The sequence below is a fragment of the Carassius gibelio genome, chromosome B23, assembly GCF_023724105.1.
Source record: "Carassius gibelio isolate Cgi1373 ecotype wild population from Czech Republic chromosome B23, carGib1.2-hapl.c, whole genome shotgun sequence".
In the NCBI taxonomy this organism is placed as follows: domain Eukaryota; kingdom Metazoa; phylum Chordata; class Actinopteri; order Cypriniformes; family Cyprinidae; genus Carassius; species Carassius gibelio.
The window spans coordinates 13,712,349-13,734,248 of record NC_068418.1 but is presented as its reverse complement, the minus strand read 5'-3'; the positions used below and the strand labels follow the sequence as shown (position 1 = coordinate 13,734,248).

Below are 21,900 nucleotides of genomic sequence, written 5' to 3'. Positions count from 1 at the left end.
TATCACACCCTGGATTTTTCGAAACCGAAAACTATAACATTCGAGCATCTAGTTTAAATACTGAAAATAACGTTACATTCTAGAATTTTAATCTAGTTTAATGGATATTTAATGTCGACTAAGTATTAAAAATAGACGATGCTCGCAACGGTCGAAAACGTTAATCACTCACAGTTTATTTTGTAAAATTGTTATTGAGCATATTCAGCTAGATCAAATGTGATTTGTAAGTCATCTCAGGAAATTTACTCTCGCGAATCTTTAGAATCGGTTCACAAATAGTCTGAATGTTTCCAAGTGATGTAAATGATTTTTAAAATATATTTTTTAATGTACACGCAGGTTGTAAATGTGTTTTTAAGAATTATGCTTTAATGAGTTGAATGTTACATTGATAGTATAATTTGACGTCAGGCACTGCGTGATGACGTAGTTCCCTGAATCATTGAATCTTTTGCTTCGAATATTAACTGTTCAAAAGAACCGATTCGCGGCAACGAGTCGGCCTTCCCATTCCTAATCAGTTTTGGGTGATGAGCACTTTTACTGCAGAACGTGACCTTGAAAATTAATGGGCAGTCTTGTTAAAAGTGGAGCCCTAGGGCAAGTCCTGGAGTGAAGGTTACCTCGCACTCTGGGTGATTTGTCCTTGACTGTTTCACTGCTCACTGAAGTTACAAAATAGCAGCACAGAAGTATGAAGTGACAGCTGCTTCCTATCTATTTCATGGTACTGTGCCTTTTGGACTATTTTTATATTTAAGTGAGTGGATAGAACATATTTTGTTAATAAGGAAACTGGCCCTGGAGGCCACAGGAACTTCCTTTATTGAGATGTTTTGGTTTATTTTCTATGTCCTTTCAGACAGTTTCCGGTGTTATTAAATCCCAGAAATTGATTGATGCAGTCCAGGAATAGTAAACTAATAAGTGTGTGGTTATGTGATGCTAAGATAGACCTGTGTTTAGATGTCTGCAAATATAGTATATCTTTAGTCACCAATTCGAGTGAAACAGATCCTAGAACAAGACAGCTTGGCAGTTTTGTTTTACTGTGCACACAGGCTACTACTCCTAATATCGTTCTGACCTGATTCCACTGAAAAGGAAGCTGAAAAGGGATTAGAGTATGTTTTTGTTATTCTGTTAGTTGATAGCCTGAGCTTTATCTTTCAGTGTCTGTCTAAATAGAGAATTGCATCACATTGACCTTTATGGACACGATAAGACCTATTTATTCAAACAAACATTAACAACTATTATGTCATGTCTTTGTATTCCGGCACTTGTGGCCTTTTCTTTGTGGTATAATGACAAATGAAATAGTTCGTTTTAGATGTTATCTTAAATTAGAAATGTTCACTTAAAGAATCAAGTACATTTGAGGAGACCTTGTATTATAAGTGTATTTTCATGTATTTTTTCCTCATTATTTTGTTGATAGTATATTTAAGCTATATGTTTTTGCTTGTTCGTGTTTGCTTCGGTTTGTAGACAGTTGTGATGTAATTTTCGATATCAGGATATTAGTAGGCTTGTTTGAGATGAGCAAAATCTGCGTAGAACCGATCACCGGTGATCAGCGCGAGATGCATGCTGGTTAGAAAAGTGTCCCGAATTACGTCCGCCTTGCTCTGATGTCATGCTGACGTGTGCCAAAAAACTCTCACGACGGCGAGGCGGCTGTGTCGGATTGAGCAGTCAAGCGCAGTTGCTATCCACCGACTGCGCTATTCAAAAGCATGATGGGAAACGACTGACTGACGACACAGCTTCATGCTCATTGGCTGAGAATGTCAACTGATACATTTTCTCTTTATTCTAAGAATTAGATTACCCATTTATTTATTTATATTTACATGCAAACTAAACAAAAACAAAACAGGCCTAATGAAGTTAAGAATTAAGACATGCGTTTATTTTATTTTTCTCTTAATTAGAATTCTTCCTTGTTGTAATTTTCACTTTATTCTATTGTATGTTTGTGTGAATTTATAAATCAATCCATTACAAATATACATGCACACATACATATCTAAATGGACTGTTTAGCCATCATGCCTCATCTTTGTGTGGTTTCATCTGAGATTTGTCTGGCTTAAAACAAGGGAAGAAATTCTGAAGAATGTTTGCTACAAAACAGCTTTGACTTGTATAGTATGGAAAAATATGGCATAAACCTGCTTGTTTGCAAACATTCTTCTAAATTTCCTCCTTTCCACTTCTGCGATAAAGAACGTGATCTTCTCCATTGCTCAAACAGCCAAAGTACCGGTGGTACAGAGTACCCGGTCAACCCGGTTCTTGACGCATACAGCGCTATGATATTCGCAAAGCAGAAAACGTGGATGGAATCTAAAAAATAGGGTCATAAATAACATCGCCAGAACTGTTCTGAGTCACTTCACAAGCATTTTACCTTTTCATTTTAGTAAAACCAGTGCCAATTTAAAGGTATTCACACTAACCCGTCAAAATAAAAGTTCATTTTTACATAAAGGCATTGTGCTAGAAATATTACTGTTATTTTGTAGAATGCATGTGATACTGCTACTACTGTTGAAAAATTTTATAAAACTTTATTTTTTAAAGAAATAAATCATACAATATTTCTTCCTTGTTTTAATTTTTAATAGCAAATCCCCTTTATATACCAAAAAAAAATGTTTAAATGTCATTAATTAAATTTGAGTGAAACTTGTTTACTGTTTTTCATAATTATATTACTTGTATAAAAACTTTAAACTAAACACAATTGTAAATAAGTATAAAGAATGTCATTAGGGCTCAAGCCCGAAGGGGCGAAGAGCCCTATTGTTCCCCTAAGGATTATTCTTTTTCTTATTATTAGGGCCCGAGCACCGATGGTGTGAGGACCCTCTTGGAATTGCTCCGTTTATTATTATTATTATTATTATTATTATTATTATTATTATTCTTCTTCTCCAAAATGAATCGCATTTTTGAGGGCCTAAACATGCTCGAAAAGTCATGAAACTTTGCACACACCTCAGAACTGGCGAAAATTTACGTCTGATATGGGTTTCAGAAGTGAGTGTGGCAAAATGGCTCAACAGCGCCACCTATACACGTTCAACGGTGTGCGCCTCGAGCTACGTTTCATGTACATGTATGAAAATCGGTATATACATGCAACTCTCCAATACCTACAAAAAAGTCTCTTGGAGCAAAATCCGAAACCCAACAGGAAGTCGGTTATTTCTAATATTATGAGCAAATTTTGTGTCATTTTTGTCATTTCCATGCGTTGTATTTTAACGAACTCCTCCTAGAGATTAATTCAGATCAACACCAAATTTGGTATGCCTAATCTAAAGGCCTTTGCGATGTTAAATTGCGAAGCTTTTGAGTTTTCGTTAAAGGGCCTGTGTGTGGCGGCCTGGCGAATTTCGATGATTCGCCATGAAACAGGAAGTTGCTATAACTCAGACATACAATGACCAATCTGCCCCAAACTTCACATGTTTGATGAGACTCCTAACATGAACAGATTGACATGCCCATATTCAGTTATAGTCATAGCGCCACCTATTGGCAACAGGAAGTGACATATTTTACACTGCGATGAACTACTCCTAGAAATTTTATGACATCAATTTTTTTTTGTGGTCAGTCTAATCTAAAGGCCTGTGCGATGTTAAATTGTGAAGATCTTGAGTTTTCGTAAAAAGGCGTGTCCATGGCGCCGTCACGAAGTTCGATGTCTCGCCATGGGAATAAAAGTTGTTATAACTCAGGCATAAAATGTCTGATCTTCCCCAAACTTCACATGTGTGATAAGAGTCCTGGCCTGAACACATCTGAAGGCCAAAATTCCATCAGTTGTGGCAAAATGGCTCGATAGCGCCACCTATACACTTTCAACAGAGTGCGCCTCGAGCTATGTTTCACGTACATGTACAAAAAACGGTATACACATGTAACACACCAATACCTACAAAAAAGTCTCTTGGTACGAAATCCGTATTCCAACAGGAAGTCGGTTATTTTGAATTTTCTCTGCAAAATTGGCGTTGTTTTTGCCATTTTCAGGGGTTGTACTTTAACGAACTCCTCCTAGAGATTTATTCAGATCAACACCAAACCTGGTCAGTGTAATCTTAAGCCCTTTGCGATGTTAAATTGCGAAGATCTTTAGATTTCGTTAAAGGGCGTGTCCATGGCGGCGTGACAAATTTCGATGTTTCGCCATGAAAAAGGAAGTTGCTGTAACTCAGACATACAATGTCCAATCTGCCCCAAACTTCACATGTTAGATAAAACTTCTGCCCTTAACAGATCTACATGCCCACATTCAGTTATAGTCATAGCGCCACCTATTGGCAACAGGAAGTGACATGTTTTACGCTGCGAAAAACTACTCCTATAATTTTTTTGAGATTAACATATATTTTGTGGTCAGTCTAATCTAAAGACCTGTGCAATGTTAACTTTTGGAGATCTTGAGTTTTTGTTAAAGGGCGTTTCCATGGCGCCATGACAAAATTTGATGTCTTGCCACAAGTTGTTGTAACTCAAGCATAAAATGTTCAATCTTCCCCAAACTTCACATGTGTGATAAGAGTCCTGGCCTGAACACATCTGAAGGCCAATATTCCATTATAATGATAGCGCCACCTGCTGGCAACGGTAAGATTGGCACATATATGGGATATACTTTGATATATTCCACTTATATTTAGGACATTAAATGCATATTTCTCAACGTTCACCTTTTTACTAAAGCAACACGATGGCGGTGAACCCGGGTGCGAGGGCCTGTTCATCGCTGCTTGCAGCTTTAATTAGGGCCCGAGCACCGAGGTGCGAGGACCCTCTTGTATCTGCTTTGTTTTTTATTCTTCTTCTTCTTCTTCTTCTTCTTCTTCTTCTTCTTCTCCCGAATGAATCGCATTTTTGAGGGCTTAAACATGCTCAAAAAGTCATGAAACTTTGCACACACGTAAAACCACGTGAAAATTTTCGTCTGATATAGGATTCAGAAGAGGGTGGGGCAAAATGGCTCGACAGCGCCACCTATACCAAGAAAATCAACAGCCTTCCAGCTATGTTTCACGTACATGCACAAAAATTGGCACACATATGTAACACACCAATACCTACAAAAAAGACTCTTGGAGCGAAATTCTAAACCCAACAGGAAGTCGGTTATTTTTAATATTATGAGCATATTTTGTGTAATTTTGGTCATTTCCATGTGTTGTATTTTAACGAACTCATCCTAGAGAGTTCTTCAAATCAACACCAAATTTGGTATGCCTAATCTAAAGGCCTTTGCGATGTTAAATTGCGAAGTTCTTGAGTTTTCGTTGAAGGGCGTGTCCGTGGCGGCATGGCGAATATCGATGATTCGCCATGAAAAATGAAGTTGCTATAACTCACACATACAATGTCCAATCTGCCCCAAACTTCACATGTTTGATGAGACTCCGAACTTGAACAGATTGACATGCCCATATTCAGTTTTAGTCATAGCGCCACCTATTGGCAACAGGAAGTGACATATTTTACGCTGCGACAAACTACTCCTAGAAATTTTATGACATCAATGTCTTTTTTGTGGTCAGTCTAATCTAAAGGCCTGTACGATGTTCAGTTGTGAAGATCTTGAGTTTTCGTTAGAAGGCGTGTTCATGGCGCCGCCACGAAGTTTGATGTCTCGCCATGGGAATAAAAGATGTTATAACTCAGGCATAAAATATTCGATCTTCCCCAAACTTCACATGTGTGATAAGAGTCCTGGCCTGAACAGATCTGAAGGCCAAAATTCCACCAGGTGTGGCAGAATCGCTCTATAGCGCCACCTATACACTTTCAACGGAGTGCGCCTCGAGCTATGTTTCACGTACATGTACAAAAATTGGTACACACATGTAACACTCCAATACCTACAAAAAAGTATTTTGGTACGAAATCCGGATCCCAACAGGAAGTCGGTTATTTAGAATTTTCCATTCAAAATTGGTGTTGTTTTTGCCATTTTCAGGGGTTGTACTTTAACGAACTCCTCCTAGAGATTTATTCAGATCAACACCAAACTTGGTCAGTGTAATCTAAAGCCCTTTGCGATAATAAATTGCGAATTATTTGAGGTTTCGTTAAAGGGCGGGTCCATGGCGGCCTGACAAATTTCGATGTTTCGCCATGAAAAAGGAAGTTGCTGTAACACAGACATACAATGTCCAATCTGCCCCAAACTTCACATGTTGGATAAGACTCTTGACCTGAACAGATCTACATGCCAATATTCAGTTATAGTCATAGCGCCACCTATTGGCAACAGGAAGTAACATATTTTACAATGCGACAAACTACTCCTAGAAATTTTATGACATCAATGTCTTTTTTGTGGTCAGTCTAATCTAAAGACCTGTGTGATGTTTAGTTGTGAAGATCTTGAGTTTTGGTTAAAAGGTGTGTCCATGGCGCCGTGATGAAGTTCGATGTCTCGCCATGGGAATAAAAGATGTCATAACTCAGGCATAAAATGTCCGATCTTGCCCAAATTTCACTTGTGTGATAAGGGTCCTGGCCTAAACAGATCTGAAGGCCAATATTCCATCGAGTGTGGCAAAATGGCTCGATAGCGCCACCTATACACTTTCAACGGAGTGCATATACACTTTAAACGGAGTGCGCCTCGAGCTATGTTTCACGTACATGTACAAAAATCGGTACACACATGTAACACACCAATATCTACGAAAAAGTCTCTTGGTACGAAATCCGAATCCCAACAGGAAGTCAGTTATTTAGAATTTTCTCTGCAAAATTAGTGTTGTTTTGGCCATTTTCAGGGGTTGTACTTTAACAAACTCCTCCTAGAGATTTATTCAGATCAACACCAAACTTGGTCAGTGTAATCTAAAGCCTTTTGCGATCTTAAATTGCGAAGATCTTGAGGTTTCGTTAAAGGGCGTGTCCATGGCGGCCTGACAAATTTCGATGTTTCGCCATGAAATAGGATGTTGTTATAACTCTGGCATAAAATGTCCGATCTTGCCCAAACTTCACTTGTGTGATAAGGGTCCTGCCCTGAACACATCTGAAGGCCAATATTCCATTATAATGATAGCGCCACCTGCTGGCAACAGGAAGATTGGCACATATATGGAATAAACATTGATATATTCTACTTATATTTATGAGTTTAAACGCATATTTCTCACCGTTCACCTATTAACTAAAGCCACTCGCTGCTGGTCAGCCCGGGTGCGAGGGCCCGTTCATCGCTGCTTGCAGCTTTAATTATTATTATTTTTTTTATTTTTTATTAAACCTTCCGGGGGTTTTTGGGGGCCTTAACATGCTCAAAAACTCTTGAAAATTGGCACACACATTGGAATCTGCGGCCATTAGGACGCCACAGAGACTGGGACCCGGGCGTGGCACAGGGGCTCTACAGCGCCCCCTGGAACACAGTCAGAAATCTTGAACCATAGCTCACACACACTTGCATATATTTATATGAAACTCAGTACACTTGTAGATCTCATTGAGCTTAACAACTTTCGCGCTCTATGTCAAAGGCTCCGCCCAACAGGAAGTCAGCTATTCATGGCTGTTTAAAAAAAGCATGCTCTGGAATTTGATATACTTGTCATAGGTTTTTTACTTGTTTGCCACCAAACTCGGTGAACATGATCTCAAGACATTGGGGATGAAAAATTGCGAGGGGATTTTTGATATCTCGAACGGTTTGCCCGTGGCGAGGCGTTGAAATTAGGGCAAAAAGTGAGAAACAGGAAATGCCTAATAACATCCACATACATTGCCTGAGTTTGATCAAACTTCATCGGTTTTTTCGATGTATGATACCGATCGTATATATGTGACTATTAAGAGTCAACGTTATAGCGCCACCAACTGGCAGCAGGAAGTGAGTCATTTTCAAAATGCTTTGAATTCAGCATCTTATTTTTACTCGATTTGCTTCAAACTTCATCAGAATAATGTCAAAACATGGCCGATGTAAATCTGTTGTGGGGATATTGATATCTTATATATTGTTGCCATGGCAACGTGTCAAACTTGAATATTCTGTTATGGTGATTTTGAGGCAGATAACAACCTCAGATTTACATGAAACTCAAAACACATATCAGTATTCTTGATAGCTAGACAATGGAAAAAGCTTTTAAAAGGGCGTGGAAGAGGCACTCTATAGCACCACCTTTTGTCAAAAGTGGGGGGGTTAGTTTTAGCTACAGACACCAAACTCGGTACAAAAATTGTTCTTATCAAGACGGACAACTTTCTAATTCACAGTCATCAGCTACGATCAACAGGAAGTCAGCTATTTTGATTTGAATGTGGATTTTTTTTTTACATTTAGCTGTGAATTAATGCATACTGCTCAGAGGAGAGTAACACTATACACACCAAACTTTGTCTACATGATGCCAAAACATTTTAAACAACTTAAATTGCCAATGGATTTTGGATAGCTTGAACGGTTTTGTCGTGGTGATTTTTTTAAATGACAGTAAAAATGGAATTATTAATTGTCCTGCATTTTTAGATTCCAAACACTTCAAAACCTTTTTTCATACAGAAAAAAAGTCATTCTGAGGAAATATGCATAGTTTCACGACTTTACAACACTGTATGGATAACAGAAAATTAAAAAACTGTCAGACATCTCATCTCACTCTGTCCCTCTGTTTGAGTGTATGTGCTTCAGACTTCCATTGTCTGAGAGAAATTGCGCCCCTACAGGTTCAATTCCCGGACTTTTACTTTCACTTTTAAATCGGTTAAAAATACAAATAAATACTTAGATTTAATTCACACTGACAAGCTAAACCAACATATCTGATTATTACCGGTTCAGGACTCATGGATAAATTATTTCTGGCCAGAGATACGTGAGAAATAGGAGAGATGAATCACCGCTGTGATCACGAGCGTCTGGAGTAAAGAGCTCAGAAAAAACGAATTTATTCCTGTTTTAAAGCTTTTAAAAATAAATTATTACAGCGATATCACACAATCAACCAATTAGAACACACCAAGAGCTAAATTCAGATGTTTTTGAACTGTTTGTGTGAAAATGAAATATTTGTGGCTGCCTATATGAAATCACTGCCTCCGATCAGCGCGTACAGTGTCGAGCTCAAAACAAACGAATTTATTCTTGTTTAAGAGCTTTTTTAAATAAAATATTACCACAAATGCACACAATAAACCCATTGTAACACAACAAGAGCTAAATGCAGGTGTTTGTGACCCGTTTAAGTGTGAAAGACTATTTGAAAGCGTGACTGGCAGAATAACATATATCTCTTGAGCTGCAGGATTCTGTCTTTCGTCGTACGAACGAACACATCACGGACAAGATTATTTCAAAACACATAATAGCTTGGCGAATATAAACGAAAACAGCCACGTGAACATAAACTGTTGAGAAATAAATCTGAAGTGGATCTACTGGATTTTAATATTAAGTGACCGCATATACCAGCTGCTTCTGTCTTCAATTTTAATCTATATAAAAAATTAAATTCATTCATCTTGGCTGCTTTTTTTAAATGTGTGAACGTATTTATTTATTTATTTATTTATTTATTATTTTGCTCTAACAACAATTAATCTATATTTAATTAAATCAATTACATTTTATTTTACATTTGATTTGTCCATTTCTGCATCTAAACGCCTAAAAACCTAAAACATGCTCTATTATACTATTGTTAGCAATTTCTTTATCGTCCAATTTATCTGGTGTACACTTTTATTTTCATAATAAACTTGTTTGTTAGATTATACACAGTTACAGTGGTCTATAATAAATATTAACAGGTTTTATTCAAGCTGTTTAGAATGATTGCAGTAGGCTAATTTTTTTAAATGTAAATAAAATAAAATTAAAAAAATTAAATAAATAAATAAAAAACATTGGAAAACAATAACTGTTGTACATTTTTATACATTTTGTATAATTTCATAGTTTATGCATTATAGTTATAAAAACAAATACATTTAGCCACTCACATAGAAATCTTAAAGGCCTTATCCTTTTCTGACAGTTTTAGGGATTTTTAAAAATCCTAAAAAACCTTATTTGTGCTGCAAATAATAATTTCAAACTCAAAAAGTAAATATTCAGTTCATGCTTTATAAAGCCTTGTCCCAATATTAATAGTCAGTAGTAAGCAGTTTATAAATACAGCTATAAAAAGTTTGTTCTTGGTTTATAAGCACATTTATTAAAAAGGAGAGTAAAGGGTCAGTTATCTTCCTATGAAAAATAAAAAAATAAAAATAAACAAACAACAACACAGATTGATACAGAACTCAGAAATTGTATTGTGGATTTATGATAAAATCAGCCTGTAAATGAATTCATACTCCTCCAAGAAGACACAAGTAGTTCACACCAAACTTTTTTAACATGAAGCTAATATACTGAAGATGTTAAATTGCGAATGGGTTTAGGATACCTTAAATGGTGTGGCCATAGCGATTTATTAAAGTAACAAAAAAAAAAATACAATCGTTATTTTACTATATCTTTAAAATTTTTCATTCCAACTCTTCATAATTTTTTATATACGTAGAAGTCATCATTTGAAGGAAGCACAGTAAGCTTCATAGCTTTATCATTTTCAAGAGCCAGCATAAAATTAAAACTATCATAACTTATAAATCAAGCTTGCAATTCTTACTACCAATAATGGCCACCAGATGGAGCTATAGGAATACTTTTAAATAATTATTGTAAAACAAGTATGATTTAAATCATTTATAGAAATCTTTCAAAGAAAAATAATATGTATTTTATGTATTTTACTGATAAAATGACCCTCACTTAATTAGAATAACAAGCTGAAGTATTGTGAACTGTATATTAAGAATAATTCTTTATAAGCTTTATGGACAGATACGTTTTGAGTGACTCTTGAAGGTTCAGCACCACATCCTCTTTTACCACTGTTTAAAGAATTTATCTTACAGAACAGGTGCGAATGAATTTTGGATAGCTTGAATGGTTTTGTCGTGGTGATTTTTTGAAATAACAGTAAAAAAGGAACCAGTAAATGTCTTTTTATTTTTTTAAAGTGCAGCTTCTAAACACTTCAAAAAAATTTACACATAGAAGACCAGTCATTCTGAGGAAATATGCATAGTTGCATGACTATACAACATTATATGGATGATAGAAAATTAAAAAACTATCATACATCTGATGTCACTCTGTCCCTCAGTCACTGTGGTTAATGTGTGTGTGTGTGTGTGTGTGTGTGTGTTAAGTGAATTAGGTGTGAAACTATCAGGAAACATTTAGTCTCCAGCACCAACATTTTACAGAACTGCCACTTTCCTGGAGTCTCAGAATTACAATGTGTCAGGTTCTGAGAGATCTAAGATTCCCAAAAAATTATTTAATTAGAATACCATGAAGTATTGTGAAATACTATATATTAAGACTTTATATATAGGCTTTATGAACAGATTAGAGTGACTCGTGAAGGACCAGCACCACCTCCTCTTGTCCGATGGTTTGAGGAATATATCTTCCAGAATCTGGGATTAAGATTTAGGAGCTCATTTTTATTCCACCTTCTTTCCTGAAAGTCTGTCTTGCAGAATTGACTAAAAATTAATCTTCACATTAATTCCTAATTCTTTTGCAATTCTTTTGTCAGTTCTTCTTGACCTGTTTTTCTCTTCCAGCTTTCCTGGAGTATTGTATAGCACTCATAAATGATTAAATAAAAAGTAATGGTAGTTATTAAGATTGATATGGTTTGGAATTGGTAAAATGTGCTTGGAAAAAAATCACAATAAAACAATGTTTTAATGTTTAAGTTTGGAATATTAACTGACATGAATGAATGATATATAAATATAGTTCATGTTAACACAATGTTTATAAATGGAATCTTATTGTAAAGTGTTACTAAAGTTATATATATATATATATATATATATATATATATATATATATATATATATTGTTCTGTGAATGTGATTTTAAAGTCTAGATGATTCGAATTAACCCTTTAACTGCCATATTCTTTAAAACCTCACTGCCAGAGGGATATTGTGAATGCATGTGCCCGCTGGGCACAGTTTACCTGATGCCACCGGGGTGGCGATGGCATTGGTGGCTTGAGCCCGCCATCGCTGCTTGCAGCTATATTTGGTTTTATTTTTTTATTTATTTTTTACATATTTTGTGTTTGCTTTGGTACCGAAATTGGTATCGATTTTCACTGGTATCGGTACTGAATACTGAAATTTTGGTTCCATGACAACACTAGTCCATATTATTTTTTCCTAAATGTTTTTTTTTTCTTTCTGAATTTTTTTTTTTTCATTTACAATTTACATGAATTATATATATATAAAAAAATACATTAAGGCCGTATGAAATCCATTGGATTTTTCTCCAAATGCTGTTTTAATTTGAATTATATTTATAAAAATATATTGCAACAATTATGTAGTGCTACAATAATGCTATATTTATTGTCTGTTAAAATTTTTCTGGATTATGATTTAAAAGAAATTAATTATAAAAAATATGGTACTCAAATGAAGGCATAAAACATTAACAATTTATACTTTAAAGTTTTTCTTTTTTTACAGATCGTGTTATTACAAATTTTCTGCATTATGGAAATCGTAGGTCTGCTAGGTAGTGTGTGTATGCAGTGAATGCATATACTTTGAGAATTTGTGTGCTCAGTTGTGCACTAGACGTGGAAAATGGAGAGTAATCAGGCCTAAAATGTTTTTGGTATAAAGTTTTGAGTATAGTTCGACGGTATTCCTACATGTGGGAAAAGATTGTACTCTTTGGTAGTGCTTATGTCAGTTTTGTGGACGTCATCCTCCACAGTGTTGTGAAATGTGGGATCAGACTGAATGTCATAACACAGCCGAGGTCCATGACTTCACTGGCCTCCTCTGTGACCTCACATGGAGAGGAGTGCTTTGTGGATTTCCAGGATGTACTGCTGCAAGTCAAATTCCAACTTAGGACTGTCAGCGGTGAGTAGAGGTCTATCAGCTGAGATGGAGAATGGGGGGACTGTTAATGTTTAGTAAAGATTAATCTGTAGTCTGCATGTTATTTGTCTCCTCCAGAGCAAAGTCTGTTTTCTCAAACCATACACACACACACCCCTCAACCCCAGACTAGCCTCTAGGTCCTAAGCTAGTTAGTTTAGGGCCTTTCACACCGCTTTAGTTCCAGAACAACCTTCCCAGTACTTTAGTACTGTAAATTTATTCATGAACTATTTCCCAGTACCATTTAAAGGGTTCCATTCGCACTGACCATGTGTACTAGGATGCCAGTAAGCCAGTCGACAGTGATGTCATTTGTCTACGGCGTTCAATAACGTTAACAAAGAACAACGTTAATAACAGGAGGATGGAGGACACTGTGATTCGGAGCTGTGTTTTTGTTGTGTCTCGTAGGTTTCACAATAATGTACATGGATGTCGACGTATACGTAAAACGATTAAAAGAACGGAAAGAAGGAATCTCCAATGACAACTGGCAGTGCTAATTTTGTTACAAGTGCCTGCACTTCAGCATCTGTTAAGTTATTTACTGTTCATCATTGCGAAGTAAGTTGACACAATGTTTATAGTATGTTACACTGTGTTTTAAATTATGGCGGGTGAGGGCGTTTTTGAACACGTCTGGCCAATTAATGTCTACTTATGTCACAGTTAGTACCAGTTGTGCTGGTTAGACCCTGCTCCGGAGTAGAAGCTAACTTGAGCCGCGTTTCCACCGCAGGAACTTTACCCAGGAACTAGGGACTTTGGCCTGGTACTTGGTGTGTTTCCACCGCAGGAACCAGGAACTAAATAAAGTTCCGGGTAAAAAAATGCCCCTCAGAAAGTCCCTGCTGGCGAGGTGGTACTTTTTCAAAGTTCCGGAACTTTCGGGGGCGGGACTTTGGCGCTAAACATTCTGATTGGTTGAGTTCACGCAGCATTGGTTGAGTTCAACCACCATTTATTCGAATCAACATTTTCAAAATATTACTGTTATTGTTAGAGTTGTTCCGATTCCGATACTAGTATCGGAAATATCTCCGATACCACAACAAATTCTGGCATCGGCATCGGCGAGTACATGAACCCATATACCGATCCGATACCATTTTCTTAAAAAAGACCTAGTTATGACCGCAAGCTTTGCCTAACCGCTGCACGGTTCTTCTTCGCTGCTCAAAATGCATTGAAAACACAGGAAGTTGTGCTGTGTTGCCACAAGCAACCCCTGTTTAGAGCAGCGAAGAAGAAATGAAAACGCGTTAGCAGCCCTTATCTATATATGACTGGATCACTCATCACATTCTAAACTGCCAAAAGACAGTGAAGCCGCTACTATATTATAGATCAGTGGTTAGCAGTATGTCTCTGTAGTACCGGTAGTTACAGACTCTCGAGTATATTCAGTACCGGCAACTGCGTTCAGTCGCTTCCGTGTAAGTCAAAACGCAGGGCTCCAGACAGTAGCCGAATATATACTAGTGTCTGTGAATATTAAACTGCAAAATACTATTTAAATATTACTCCCGCAAAATCTACATCTCTGTGGGTGACTGGCACAGATGCGCGAGAGCTCGCTGTTTTGTAGTCTCTGCTGTGTGTCATGAGGACACGAACGCATAAACCGTCACTTCATGAGAATTTACCGTTTCATTTGAGAATACTGTCATATCATAAACACAGACACTCAAAGATCTTCATGGCAGCCCATTAAAATAAATGTTTGGTTTACATGAGTAAATTGACAATATATAAAGCTACTGTTGTAGCCTACAGTAATAATAATACATCTCTATAATAATAATAATTATGCCTAGATGGTTGCTTGTTTTTTACTTGTTTTTTACTTTATCTGATTATCTGATTAATAGATCTTTTTTTATATTCCTAGACTTATTTGTTGCAGTTTTTTTATACAGTTATATTGAAAAACTTAAATACCTTTTTTAGTTTGCGGTGTTAGATTTTTGGCTGCATTTGAAGTTCTTTTTTGCATAAGAAAATAAATAATACTGTCAAATTCATGTTAGATAATAAAAATACTGTAATAAATACAGTAGTTCACCATGTATTTGTTCATGTTTTATTGAGGGATCTGTCTGAAGCACACCATAAAAAAATTCTAGCAATTTACACAGGGCTAGTAGTATATACAGCTGTATATACAGATATACACCCAGGTATCGGATCAGTACTCGGTATCGGCCGATACCCTGAGCCCAGGTATCGGAATCGGTATCGGGAAGAGAAAAAGGGTATCGGAACATCTCTAGTTATTGTGTCATGAAATGTAATTTTAAAAGTATTTCATGCGAGAATGTAGTTGTTTAAAACTCAAATCTGTGGTTTATTTATAAAGACAGTGCCTATTTAAAAATGTGTTTCGCCGATCTCAGAGACGGTAAGCTCCACTCGATCAGCGGGAGCTCAGTCCTCATGTATCCGCAGAGAGCAGCCTCATCTCGGATAGATCTTCTGATATGTGCCGCTGGCTCTGATGTCTCTTCAGTGGTTAAACATAAAATATAATTCAGCTGCGGGGTAAATCTAACAGGTTTTCTTTTGTCTGTATTCAATTTATCTATATGTTAAAATTAAAATAAAAAAGGCAAGTCTATATAATATTTCGTTTCATTGCAATGGCTGTATATAACATTACACATATCCCTGAACTAAGTACATTTCTGCAGCTGTTATTATGTTTAAATGAAAACGAAAGGAGGCAGTGGTATTTTATATCCTATTTAGTTTTATTGTAAATATACTGAGGGGAAAATAACAGTAGCCAAAGCGATCTGAGTTCACGCAGCATTGGTTGAGTTCAAACACCATTTATTTGGATCATTTTCAAATATTACTGTTATTGTGTCATGAAATGTAATTTTAAAAGTATTTCAGGCGAGAATGTAGTTGTTTAAAACTCAAATCTATGGTTTATTTATAAAGACAGCGCCTATTTAAAAATGTATTTCGCCGATCTCGTAGACGGTGAGCTCCACTCGATCAGCGGGAGCTCAGTCCTCATGTATCCGCAGAGAGCAGCCTCATCTCGGACAGATCTTCTGATATGTGCCGCTGGCTCTGATGTCTCTTTAGTGGTTAAACATAACATAATTCAGCTGCGGGGTAAATCTAACAGGTTTTCTTTGGTCTGTATTCAATTTATCTATATGTTAAAATGAAAATAAAATATTATAATATAATATTATAAATATAATATTTCGTTTCATTGTAATGGCTGCACATATCCCTGAACTAAGTACATTTCTGCAGCTGTTATTATGCTTAAATGAAAACCAAAGGAGGCAGTGGTATTTTATATCCTATTTCGTTTTATTGTAAATATACAGAGAGGAAAATTACAGGATTCGCGTCGTCGCTGACATCACACTCAATTCAATGCACAAAGTCAGAACTAACTACCGATGATGCACGTCCAAAATCAGCGTACCTTTTTTTTTTTTTTTTTTTTTTTTTTTAAATCAGCGGTACTTTGTATTGAGAAACGCGCAGACCTACGTCACCAGTCTATTTGCCTAATCTACCCGGTACTTTACACCGCGGTGGAAACGCAGAAAGCAACAGGTCTGGGGGGAAAAAAGTTCCTGGGAAAAAAAGTTCCTGGTACAAATGTTCCGGGTAATTTTGGTGGAAACGCGGCATTGGTTCTCAAAAAAGGCAGTCCGGTACTAAAATCGCAAGACATTTGCTAGGTGTAGATGCGCTTAAATCTGCACTACAATGCGTTCCTGTCACGTAACACACATGCGCACTTCAATAAGCAGATAGCGGGTTATTGTATTTACATGTCACGCGAAATCGGAGTAAGAGGCAAAAAATGTTGCGACCAGTTTATGCTTAATCCGTTTAGTACCTTACTCTGATAAAAGAAAACTGGTCACCGCGTTTACATGACCAAGTAGCTAAGTTTTTTCGGTTTATTAAGCATAATTGACTTAAAGGGACACTAAGTAGGAATTACTCCCATCTAGTGGTGAAATTGTATTTTGCATTCAAACTAATTTTGCTCTCCAGCGCCTCCCTTTTTCAAATGCGCGTTGCATCTACGGTAGGCGATATGTACCAAAAAGCTTTGACGGGATGTCTTCTAATAGCACTTCGTTGAGTTTTCCTTCAGGTGAACAGGTGTGTTATTTCAAACAAACTGCAACATGACAACTAACAAACGAATGTTACAGTATGAATTACTGACTGTGGAAAACATGAAATATTGTAGTAGTTATGTCTTCTTTATTCGTTATATTTTCTGAATAATGTGCATTGTTAGATATAAAAAAAATATTGTAATATAGATTGTAACACTGACTTACCTGTTGAGAAGAAAACTGGCCACTTCAGCGTCTCTTTTGAAATCTTTATCAAGCAAAAAGCTTCCCCGACATTAACTCTTGTTTTCTGTAATCTACGGTCACTTTTCCTTTTACGTTCTATTTTTGACTGTTTTGGCAACAATGTTTTCTTCTCCTGTGGCGCGGCATATGTATGGTCCATAATAAGAATGCAATCCAGACTTTTAAACTTGCCGGTGCAGTTTCAAGCGCCTCTCACTGCTCTGCACCTGCGTTTCTGGCTCTGAACGAAAACGCGTTGTGGAAACACGTTGGCTTAGTACTTTTTGTCCCTCTCTGCTATTATAGTTTTGCAAGATGGCGGAACTACATGGAAGCCTCCGTCGACCTACCCGTCCCATGTATATAAAGATAATAAATTCTTCATTTACGAGGATTAGTTTAAACATTGGCATAGGTATTTGTACACCATTGAGGGCATATTTATGAATAAAAATATTGATTTTAGATAATAAAATACCTAAAAAGTTACTTATTGTCCCTTTAAGAACGTGCTCATGTAAATGCGTTTTCTTTTATCAGAGTAAGGACATAAACGGTGTAAGCATAAACCAGTTGCAACAGGTAGTTTTTTTGCTTCTTACTCCGATTTTGTACGCCATGTAAACGCAATAACCCAATTTTTGCATATTGAAGTGCGCATGTGTGTTATGTGACAGTAACGTAATGATAACTTATTTAATTTTAATTTTTTGTAAAAATGTAAAATTTTCTACATAGAATGCCTTTAAAACTGTTGTTAAACTTCAGTAAACTTCTAATATTAATTTTTTTTTCAAAAGCTTGTGTTAATCAAATTATAATGGTAAAAACACTTCATAACAGAAATAAGCAGTCCTGGGCAGTCATGGACATCATCCCATGGTCCAGGATCCCATTGTCCTCTAGTCGCTAAATTGTGAATCTGGATCTTAAAACAAATAATATTGCTGCATTATAAGCCCTAAAATTTACAAAATTACATGTATGGCATTTAATCCTCTTAATGCACATTTTATCAATATAATAACATGGTATATTTGACTGTCCCACATTAGTCAAAACATGCTGTCCCACTTTTGAAACATAATTTTCTAAAGTGTGACAACAAAGATTTCTAAATAGAAAATATTCTTAACACATTTTAAGAATATTATGGCAAAATTTGATGTATAAATTCATCACAAATATAATTTGATAACAATTTAGAACATTTTTTATTTATTACAGATTTATATCCTTAACATTAATTTAGTCTAAAACCTATGTCAGTGTAATTTCAGTTAACTTTACAAGAGGTACTTCTTGTTTGTTGATTTTCTTGGCCACTTTTCTGTCATAATTTCTAGAAAATCAAGTGATTTCAATAACTTGACACCCCTGCTTGAATACAACACTAATCATGTTCACTTTAATGTTGTAAAAGAAGAGATAAACTCAATGAAGCTTAGGTGTCCCACATTAGTCAGTGTCCCACATTACACCAATCCACTCTATTACAAAAGCAGACTTTTTCATGACTCAGAAAATGATTAAAATGTGTTCTCATCTCGTGCAGCAGAAGTAGATGTGGTTCAGTCACAATGATCCGTTAATAACTGCATGAGAGGATAATATACGAGCTGTAAGTTTCCCGACATGTTGCAAGCTTAATTTATCATCACAACTGACAAATGTATGGAATACTCTGAGTCAGATACGCAAATGATTATATTTTGATGGCACTAAAGGGAAATAACTTGATTTATTAATAAAGTCATGTAAAACGCAGCTTACTTGGATTCTCAGGTTACTGATGTGCATGCAAACGTACTGGAAAACTGGTTATTTTAATAAGATGATATTTGTGAGATATCAGTTTACTGGTGTGCATGTAAAAGTGCTCCGTGAAGTGTTTGATCAATGTATAAACAAGACGTCGTTTATTTTGTGATTTCTAAGTAGCTGATGTGTTGATAATGGGACTCTCTGTCTCTCTCACACACACACTCACTCACTCACACACACACGCACACACACACACACACACACACACACACACACAAGCCACTACAGAATATGATGTTGACTGTGACTGCGTTCCCTATGACCTGACTATGACAGAATGGTTCATCCAGTTTCCTCAATCTGTTGCCAATTGAACTTACCTAGAATTGTTTTGGCATTCCCAATTACACATGACGTTTTTATATATAATACTACTGAAAGATATAAAGTATTTTATTTTATTTTATTTTATTGACCTTAAAGCAGTTTTAGGCTTTCCATAGAACACAGAGATCCTTAATAATTTTTTCCTCTCCAATGAGCAAAAAACATTAGTAACAGAGTTTGAGTCGATTTAACCGGAACCCCTGTTTATTATGGAATTCAGATTCAGAAATAGTTGCTAATCACCAAATGTTTGTATTTTTTTTTAAATCAAATTTCTACTGTGTACCTGATTGCTGTATGTTTTTGACTTTTATTATAAAATTCTTGTGATGTTCCTCATTTGTAAATCAACCTGGATAAAAGCATTTGCTAAATGAAAAAAATTTGGGAAAAAAAACATCTTTACTGTCACATAATATGGGCACTGAAATTCCAGAAAAATTAAACTGGCAGACTCAACTAATAAATCAGTCTTATTTTAATCTGTGGATGATGCTTTTGACCCGTAAGATGTTTGCCACATCAACCACCCACATGCACTTACTAAATACAGCTTCCCCATGTTTGGACTTCAAAACGTGACCAAGCTTTTCTCTTTTCCTCACACACTCTTCTAAATATCCATCTTTTTTTCCTGAGGAATGTGAGTTGGCTCTTTAAAGCCTCTCCCTAGAAACTGCCCTCCCAAGATAAACAGCACTAGTCCAGCCAGCCCTCCACCCTTCCCAGAGGGCTGTGTTTCCATACAGCACGTGAGGAAGTGAATCTAGTCTCCTCCCCTGTATGGCAGTGTGACTGAGAGTACACTCACCCCTGATCTCCCTCTTTCTCCATGCATTGATTGGCTCAGGTGCTCTTGTTTTTGTGTAACGTCTCCAAATCTGTGGCGCTGACTTGCCAACCTTTTTAACAAATGGTTTAAACTTTTCTGTGTGTGTGTGTGTGTGTGTGTGTGCACGTGTTAAAGCAGGCTCGATTTCAGACAATGCTTTCAGTGCCACTCACTTGTAACCAGGCCTACATCTGTGCATGGAATTCTGCTGAAAACTCTGTAGAGTTCCACGGAATGGAAAGTTCTATACTGACACCCCGCCCATTGTGTGGTTGTTCATCCAGATAACAGGGAACATCCTCTGAACCTTTGCAAATGCTCTGGCAAAGTTCTCTTGAAGTTATGACCTGACATTCTTCCAGTTATGTTAATAGAAAATTAAATTTTGTAAAACGTTTTAGTTGGACGTTTGTCTAATGTTTTTAGGATTTTACTTGTTTCAGAACATTCAGAGCAAAAGTGAGATTCCTATAAAGTTAGCAAAAAGAATTTTTGAAAACCATCTTTAAAAACTTAAGTTTAATCATGAATGGCCTAATGAGAATGTTCGCAAATAGTTTTTTGCTAGGTAGATCCATAGCCTAGTGCAGAATTTCACGCAAAAAATAAACGGTGGAGATTCTGTCTGGACGTGTTTATAATGCCACTCTTGAATTCATAGGGAATTAGATTGACATTCATCTCTCCTCTGTCTTCTGAAAAGAAATCTTACCCACATGGAAATTTTAACTGTTTATTTAAATGCAACTGTTAAGTATGTAAACAGCTGTAAACAACAGTTTATGTGTACATGCGCATTCACAGAGGCGTGTGTATTTGTGATGATTTAGTGGTGTGAAAGCCTATTTAGACATGTCTGTGAGTTGTAAAAGGAGATGTCCGTGTGCGAGTCTGACCCTGTGAGTGTGTCTCGTTCAGAGCCTACAGAGTGGTCCGTGATCTTCAGAATAAAAGATGGGCAGCAGTAGTAATCCTGCACTGCTCCATAATCCTCTCTTTCAAAGACACTGCCATTCTTCAGCAGCTCAGATGAGCACCCAGACAGATCAGTGCTGACAGCTTTACCAATGTGGCACTGCACACAGCGCAGCCAGCCTCTTTAACGTTAGTGTTGATCCTGCAGCATAAGCAGCTTCACCGTAAACATCTCGGGAACATGGGCAGGGATGAAGTTACAATGTTAAGGTGAAAGATAAGAGGTCTTCATCCCTGTACAGAGTTTGAAGAGATCGATATAGAAATAAAAAAGAAAATCTGATGACAGACATGAGAAGAAATCAGTGGTCGTCAACTCTTGATGATGGTTATGAAAGTAGTGCATTCAAACAATAAATGCATTTTTTTTTTTTTTTTTTTTAAGGTGTTTATGTATTTTATATTGAGATTAATGGCAGAGAGACTGCCATTGGGAAAACAGAAAAAAATCCTTAAAGCTAAGCACTGATAATGTTGTTATGGTCTCTATCACTGTTTGATCATTGTTTAAAGACCGTAAAATGTTTCAATACTCCAAATTTAGCCTGA

General features: G+C 36.5%; 2 protein-coding genes across 3 annotated transcripts in view; one reads left to right on the top strand and one right to left on the bottom strand.

Annotated features, from left to right (window-relative positions):
• LOC128011585 (myosin-7) overlaps positions 1-21,900 on the bottom strand; it is a 121,053-nt gene that overhangs the window by 26,183 nt on the left and 72,970 nt on the right. The gene's annotated exons all lie outside the window — the stretch shown is intronic.
• The window catches only part of LOC128011587 (protein FAM110B-like), a 33,820-nt gene that overhangs the window by 200 nt on the left and 11,720 nt on the right, over positions 1-21,900 (top strand). The window lies entirely within an intron of this gene.